Consider the following 7,873-nt stretch of genomic DNA (forward strand, 5'->3'; position numbering starts at 1 on the left):
GTGGTTTAGTGGTATGCGTGTTGGTGACAGATGACAACTTGGTTTTGGCCTGGTTTGTACGGCAGAAAATGACTAGTTTTTCGAGATAGAAGTGTTTTATTCATGTTTTTGGTGTGGTTATGTCCGAATATAAACAGTTTTGCTCAATAAAGTGATCGATATAATTCCTGTCCTCGAAGCATCTCGATAGACATTACAATAATTGAACGGTGTTCAATTGAACGGTGTTGACGAACACCGTTAGGGCCGCTTGTTGTCACTGTCACTCAAAGTTGCATTGCAAAATTACATAGAATAAATATGTTTATTTTGTTTAGAATTCAGATGGGATTTGATTTGGTGCGCGGCATATATTTGCTGCGCGCAGCAGACGCTTGAGCAGTGCGCAATTGCGCAGGCACGCACCTTAGAGGGAACGTTGCTTTGCAGTCCATGTCTTGTTGGAAACACGCCATTCGTCATCAACTTTTCTCTTTTTAGCGTCTCGGGTGTAAACCGTGCATAGCTTGTCGCTGCATGTGCACCTTCACTCACAGGTTACACACGGACACACGCCCATAAATAACACTTTTCAAAATAAAAGCAGCACAGTTGTATTGCGCGCACGACATAGATGTTTTTTCAACTTTATTTTGTAATTTGTGATTGCAGCTGTTCACATTCACTCACAATCACGCACACGCATACGTCCACACGGAAGTAATACAAATAACGATTTTCAAAACAAAAGCAGCACCGTTGTATTGCACACTCGACATAGATACTTTTTAAAATTTATTTTGTAATTTATAATTGGCCTCACGCGGGCCGGACAGGGACGCACAAAGGGCCGGATGCGGCCCGCGGGCCGCAGAATGCCTAGGTCTGCTTTATCGCTACACCAGTGACGTGCGGTGAGGTTCATGGCTGGTGAGGCACTGACTTCATCACAGTCCGATTTACAAACATATGAACCCTAAAGAGTATCTTATTCACCATTTGATTGACAGCAGTTAACGGGTTATGTTTAAAAGCTCATACCAGCATTCTTTCCTGCTTGGCACTCAGCATCAAGGGTTGGAATTGGGGATTAAATCACCAAAAAGTATTCCCGGGCACGGCGCCGCTGCTGCCCACTGCTCCCCTCACCTCCCAGGGGGTGATCAAGGGTGTGTGTGCATTAGGATGGGTCTAATGCAGAGGACAAATTTCATTACACCTAGTGTGTGTGTGACAATCATTGCTACTTTAACTTAACTTTAACTTTACACATACAAACTGTAGCACACAAAAAAACACATTTAATAAAAAAAACGTTATTATGGTCTTACCTTTACTTATAAATGAAGTCCATTCGCCGCTGTTGTGCTGGATAATGCACCCCCGCCGTAGAATGCACCCCCTGGGGGGAGTGTTATATCAACTAAAGCCCACACTTAAACTTTCCACGTGCAAGATTGAATCTATTTAGAAAAGTTATTTAATAAGAAGCCAAAAAGTGCAAAAACAATTATGTTCGTGTTAGAGGAGTTGTGAATGAATGAAATATGAAATCCGTTCTGCAGTCTGCAGGTGTACCTAATGTTGTGGCCCTGCAGTCATTCACAACTCCTCCAACACGAACATTATTGTTTTTGCACTTTTTGGCTTCTTATTAAATAACTTTTTTAAATAGATTCAATCTTGCACGTGGAAAGTTTAAGTGTGGGCTTTAGTTGATATAACACTCCCATCAGGGGGTGCATTCTACGGCGGGAGTGCATTCTCTACCACCAGGAGGCGGGATTACTGCGAGCCTCAGCCAGTGCGTCTTTTGCAGCCGTTTTATGATTGCTCAATTAATACTTACACACATAGTTGTTGACAAAATACACTGTAAATTATATCCCTCAGCTAACTAAACTATGGAAATGTATAATATAGTTCATATAGCAATACGGTCTCACTGCACAGCAGGCCAGCAGTTAGCCGAGTCCGCAATCCATGTTGAGGCACAACGCAGTGACGTGCCTCAACTGGCTGCTGATCACCGCACCGTCTCTTCTCAGTATTTGAACGGCAAATGTGAAAATTCAGCGATTTTGAATAAAAATAATCTAAAACTGGTGAAGTTAAATGGAAAATAACTTTATAGTATAATCACTGGATACATATAACAATTTAATTAATTTTCTTTCTTTTTACATTTTTTGCTTTCCATGATGGCACGTGAGGCCCCGCCTCACCTGCCTCCACTGACTGCACGTCACTGCGCTACATCACTATACATACAATGACCTTAATTACATTAATGTTAGTAGGGTTGTCTTCAAATAGTCAAAGATTCCATAGAGTCTGATTCGACTATCAACCTCGCAGTCAAATCGTCGGACAGGGGAGGCAAGTTGAAATGAGTACCTGCTGAGGCCCCCTTGTACAGCAGGTGCGTTCGGATAGATCTATTGCGTTCATCATGTCTTCTGTGAATGTAATATAATATTGTTTTTTTTTAACATGTCCTGTCCAGCCATGCAGGCAAATCATATTGTTGATGAAGATGCTGTCACGCCAAATGTCTTCCCCCTACAAAAATCCCCCCCCCCCATTTACTTCCGTGGTAATTTTTCCTCTTATGTCATTGACAGCGATCGATAGCACTTCGGCTTTGACTGCCCGTCGCTGGAAGGATACTTCGTCTTTGACAGCTGCTGGAATCTGAAGAAATCGATTATTGTTTTTTTATATACAGGCGCGAAACAGGACAGTCGCGTGGCGGTTAAGGACCCCCGGCAACTTTGTGATTTTATTGGACGCAGCCCCGGAAGTAAATGGGGGGGGGGGGGGGGGGGGGGGGGGTTGGGGGGAGGTGTTTGTAGGGGGAAGAAATGTGGCGTGACAATGCCCATATCTGCTGTACAGATTTACTTTACAAAATAGAAGTGTGGGATACTTCTCTTGTTTTCTTATTTGTATTTGGACATTTTTAAATTGATTTATTTAATGTTTGGCGCAGCCAGACCAGAGCAAGAGAGGATAGAAAGGACAAAAAAGGAAGACACAGGGTAAATAAAATATTATTGTGTGCAGACAACTAGAGTTTAGAGAGTGAGAGATCTCTCTACCTGCTACAGTTTCAGCTGTCACTTCAGCCTTCCTTAGATTTAGATTTAGATTTAGATTTATTGGTCCCCTTGGGGAAATTCATTGTCACTGCCGTACATTTAAACAATAGACATTACACATCACAATATAATGTATTTTAGCGTCCAGAAAAAGATACATATAGTCTAACGTTCTTTTTTACTTTTATTGCCAATTTTATACTAACAACCGCCTCAATTCCAGCAAGTGTTTCCTCCATGCACACACGTCTCTGTGTTTTACTCCTAGACGCACAACAACACTTCCTCATTCTCCGCCGACACTATGTATTCACAGACCACGGGAAAAATGAACATCACAACACACTAACACACACATAAACACTAGCAGGTAGTTACAGTTTGAATCAATATACAGTATATACACAATTTATTATTTCCGCACTATTGACAAGGGATGCACTGGAAATTTGGCCGAAAAAGACGTACTTTTATCAACAAAACAGCCCTGCCGAAACCAAATGCTCTGATGACGTAACCAATATGCACAGGGTTGTCTGGATCAGAGGCAGCATGTCCGCGATGTGGACATACTTCAATGTATTCTATCTTCAAAATTTAAGGTGACACTGGTGGCTTTTAAGGAGAGAAAGGCTCCCAGCAGCGCAAAGCAAGCATGACGTCAGGCTCTCTGCAGCTCGCTTTTCGTTGTGCACATGGAGCTACAGAAGTAAAGAGTCTCTTAACATGAGTAAAGTCTTAAATAACACCAGAAATAGATGCTAGATTTGTTGAGAGTCAATTTTAATGAAGAAAGTAATTTAAAGAATTGGAGAAATCTCAAAAAAAAAATCTCAACAGAGTACATTGTACAATAAGCAGCAACAATTGAAAAATACAGAAAAACGATATGTAAGAAAAAATATATGTTAATACGATAACAATAACATGTTTGAATACTTTTTTTTTTTGCCTTTTTTAAAGAAAATATACTATCTGTGTTGGCCCTGCAATGAGGTGGCGACTTGTCCAGGGTGTAACCCACCTTCCGCCCGAGTGCAGCTGGGTTAGGCTCCAGCACCCATCACAACCCCAAGAGGGACAAGTGGTAGAAAATTGATGGGTGGATATGCATCATAGCAAATAATGTGATTATGTTATATTGACCACGCCCATAGCCACGCCCCCACCACCAACGGTTTCTTGGAAATCTCGGGGAAACCCTGTACTGTTTGACCGCAAATAACTGGTGCAGGTGAAGCATAGTGTGAGTCCACGGGACTTGATGGGTGACAACATTTCTCAGTCTTGATTTTAGTTAGACGGCCACGTTTCAGAAGGTTAAAGTGTCCAAGTTAGTGTCTCCAAGGACGCCGCTTGTCTCCTTCTTTGCCCTTGGAACATTCCGCTGCACTGTTGCTTTCAGGTTCCGTTCGACTGCACACATACAGTTCCCGAGGAAAGTCGGATTTGATCCTCATTTGTCAGTTTGTCAACCTTGTGGAATTTTAGGATCCCATTATGAAGTCCTGGTCAGCTCTCAAAATGTAATTCCAACTCACACACAGAACTTGGATGGACTAAATGGACTGTCAAGATAATTAAGATGGCCATGGTCAAAGGTTATATGGTCCTCAACAACAACGTTTAAGGTAGCAATTGTCTATTTAAAGCCTTAACCGTATTGATTTTAAACAAGGGGTGTCCAAACTTTTTTTGGCAAGGGTTGCTCACAACATATTTATGGATGCTGCGGCCACTTTTGTACATTAAACATAATACAATGTAGGTCAATCAAAATATGCTAAACTATCTAAACAAAAACTCCACATCTTAGATGTGTTTCATACTGTAGGTTAATTAGTGTAATACGTCATCTTTAACCCACTTGAGGTATTCAATTTCTTCTACTAATAATATCTCGCCAACTAAAACATTTTTGAGGGCTTCAGCACTTTCAAAAACGTACATATCTTGCAAGGAATTTGTCGACATGTTCATCATGACAGGGCGCATGCAAATCATCAGACCTTTTACTGTAAGACTGTTTTGGTCTTCAAGTCCCATTTTCAGAAAATTTGGACCAGTAGCACTTTCTTTCTTTCTTTGGTTTTTGTGTAATGTTCTAATCTGCGATCGTTTACTTTAAAATACTTTAAAATGTGTCCTGCGCCAATAAAAAAAAAACTGCCATCCATTCATTTTCGTGTCCCTTTAAGGGTCACGGGGGGTGCTGGAGCCTATCTCAGCTGCATTCGGGCGGTAGGCGGGGTACAAGTCACCACCTCATCGCAGGGCAACACTCACACTCACATTCACACACTAGGGCCAATTTAGGGTTGGCAATCAACTAAGGCTGAAACGACGCGTCGACGTAGTCGACGTCATCGGTTACGTAAATACGTCGACGCCGTTTTTGTGCGTCGACGCGTCGCATATTTACGTCACACTACCGTCATGGCGGAGCGCAAAGCAGACTGTGTGAGCGAGGGGAAAAACGCACGCCAAAAGTCGTCAAAAGTGTGGGAGTATTTCAATACACAGCCTAATAATGTTGTTGTATGCACACTGTGCCGAGCGGAAATGGCCTATCATAGCAGCACAACGGCTATGAACGAACATTTGAAAAGAAAACCATCAACCATCAACTAGACAATCGTCCGCGTTAGCATACGTTGTCATCATTACACAAAAACATGAATGTGTCATTTGTATCTGCTAGGGGTGTAACGGTATGTGTTTTGTATTGAACCGTTTCGGTACGGGGCTTTCGGTTCGGTACGGGGGTGTACCGAACGAGTTTTTAAGCTAAAGCTAACTTTAGCTGCTAAAGTCTTAACAAGTTGCTTTGCTCCTCTGCCTCTGTCTCAGCACGCAGCATTGTCCCACCCACACAACCATCTGATTGCTACACACGAAGCATTATCAGCCAATCAGCAGTGCGTATTCATAGCGCATGTAGTCAGCGCTTCAGCGTCGAGCAGATAGGTGTTTAGCAGGTGAGCATCAGGCAGCGGACTCTCCCCAAATGATAATAAACACCTCCCAGTCAACTACTAGTAACATCACTATGAGCCCGTTGACCTACTAGAAACTTAAACTGCAGCTCAGCTCGCTCGCAGTCCTGGTTTGAGATGAAGGCTAATTACCTCTCAGTTCCAGCCACATCGACCCCTTCTGAGCGCCTATTTTCAGCTGCTGGGAATATTGTAAACAAGAAAAGAAGCAAAGCAAGTAGACATGCTAACCTTTCTTCATTACAACTGTTAGTCACTCACTGGAATGAGTAGAATTGGTTATTGTGTACTGTGTTGGACTGGATGTTTATTTTGCACATTTTAAAAGCAATACTTAATGTTTACAGTGCTCCAGAATATTTAGATTGGCACTTTTTTGTATTGGATGTTTATCTTTATTTTTTGCACATTTTAGCAAATAAGCAATACTTTCACTTTTGTTGAAATGTTTACACTGTTGCAGAATATTTCGTTTTGCACTTTTTTGTATTGGATGTTTATCTTTATTTTTGCACATTTTAAAGCAAAATAAGCAATACTTTTACTTTTGAAATGCTTATACTATTGCAGAATATTAAGATTTGCACTGGATGTTTACTTTTATATTTGCACATTAAAAAGCAAATAAGATACTTTTAATTTTGTTAAATGTTAAAAGTTTTAAATGTTTGCATTGTTACAGAATATTTTGTCATGTTGTTGTCAATGTTGAGTGAGTGGCCATACTTTTTTTTTTGTAAATAAAAGCCATGCCTTTTGAAAAAACTGGCCTACTTTTATTTTTTCATCTTCATTTTAAATAAAATAAAATAAAAAATAATCGGTAAAAGGAAAAATAATCTATAGATGAATCGAAAAAAATAATCCATAGATTAACCGATTAATCGAAAAAAATAATCCATAGATTAATCGATAGAAAAGTAATCGTTAGCTGCAGCCTTACAATCAACCTATCCCCTGGTGCATGTCTTTGGAGGTGGGAGGAAGCCAGAGTACCGGGAGGGAACCAACGCAGTCACGGGGAGAACATGCAAACCCCACACAGAAACTCGAAACCAGGACCTTCGTATTGTGACGCACATGCACTAACCCCTGTTCCACCGTGCTGCCCACTGTTTGGACCAGTGTTTTTCAACCACTGTGCTGCGGCACACTAGTGTGCCGTGAGATACAGTCTGGTGTGCCGTGGGAGAATATGTAATTTTACCTATTTGGGTTAATAATATTTTTTGCAAACCAGTAATAATAATCTGAATATGTGCCGGTGTTGAGTGTCGGTGCTGTCTAGAGCTCGGCAGAGTAACCATGTTATACTCTTCCATATCAGTAGGTGGCAGCAAAAAGCTAATTGCTTTGTAGATGTCGGGAACATGGTTTGTCGTGATCACAATATGCAGATGACAGTGTGCAGATCAAAAGGTATCTAATGCTTAAACCAAAAATAAACAAAAGGCGAGTGCCGCTAAGAAAAAGCATTGAAGCTTAGGGAAGGCTATGCAAAATGAAACTAAAACTGAACTGGTTGAAAAGTAAACAAAAATAGAATGCTGGACGACAGCAAAGACTTACAGCATGTGGAGCAGACGGCGTCCACAAAGTACATCCGAACATGACATGACAATCAACAATGTCCCTGCAAAGAAGGATAGCGGCAACTTAAATAGCCTTGATTGCTAAAACAAAGCAGGTGCGGGGAATAGCGCTCAAGAAAGACATGAAACCAACAAAACAGCAAAAGCCACCAAAATAGGAGCGCAAGACAAGAACTGAAACACAACACACAGGAAGACACCAAAA

At 41.2% G+C, this 7,873-nt stretch overlaps 1 protein-coding gene across 1 annotated transcript in view; it reads right to left on the minus strand.

Annotated features, from left to right (window-relative positions):
* Positions 1-7,873, minus strand: part of hivep2a (HIVEP zinc finger 2a) — a 141,789-nt gene that overhangs the window by 132,712 nt on the left and 1,204 nt on the right. The gene's annotated exons all lie outside the window — the stretch shown is intronic.

Source organism: Entelurus aequoreus, linkage group LG04, assembly GCF_033978785.1.
Source record: "Entelurus aequoreus isolate RoL-2023_Sb linkage group LG04, RoL_Eaeq_v1.1, whole genome shotgun sequence".
Taxonomy (NCBI): Eukaryota; Metazoa; Chordata; class Actinopteri; order Syngnathiformes; family Syngnathidae; genus Entelurus; species Entelurus aequoreus.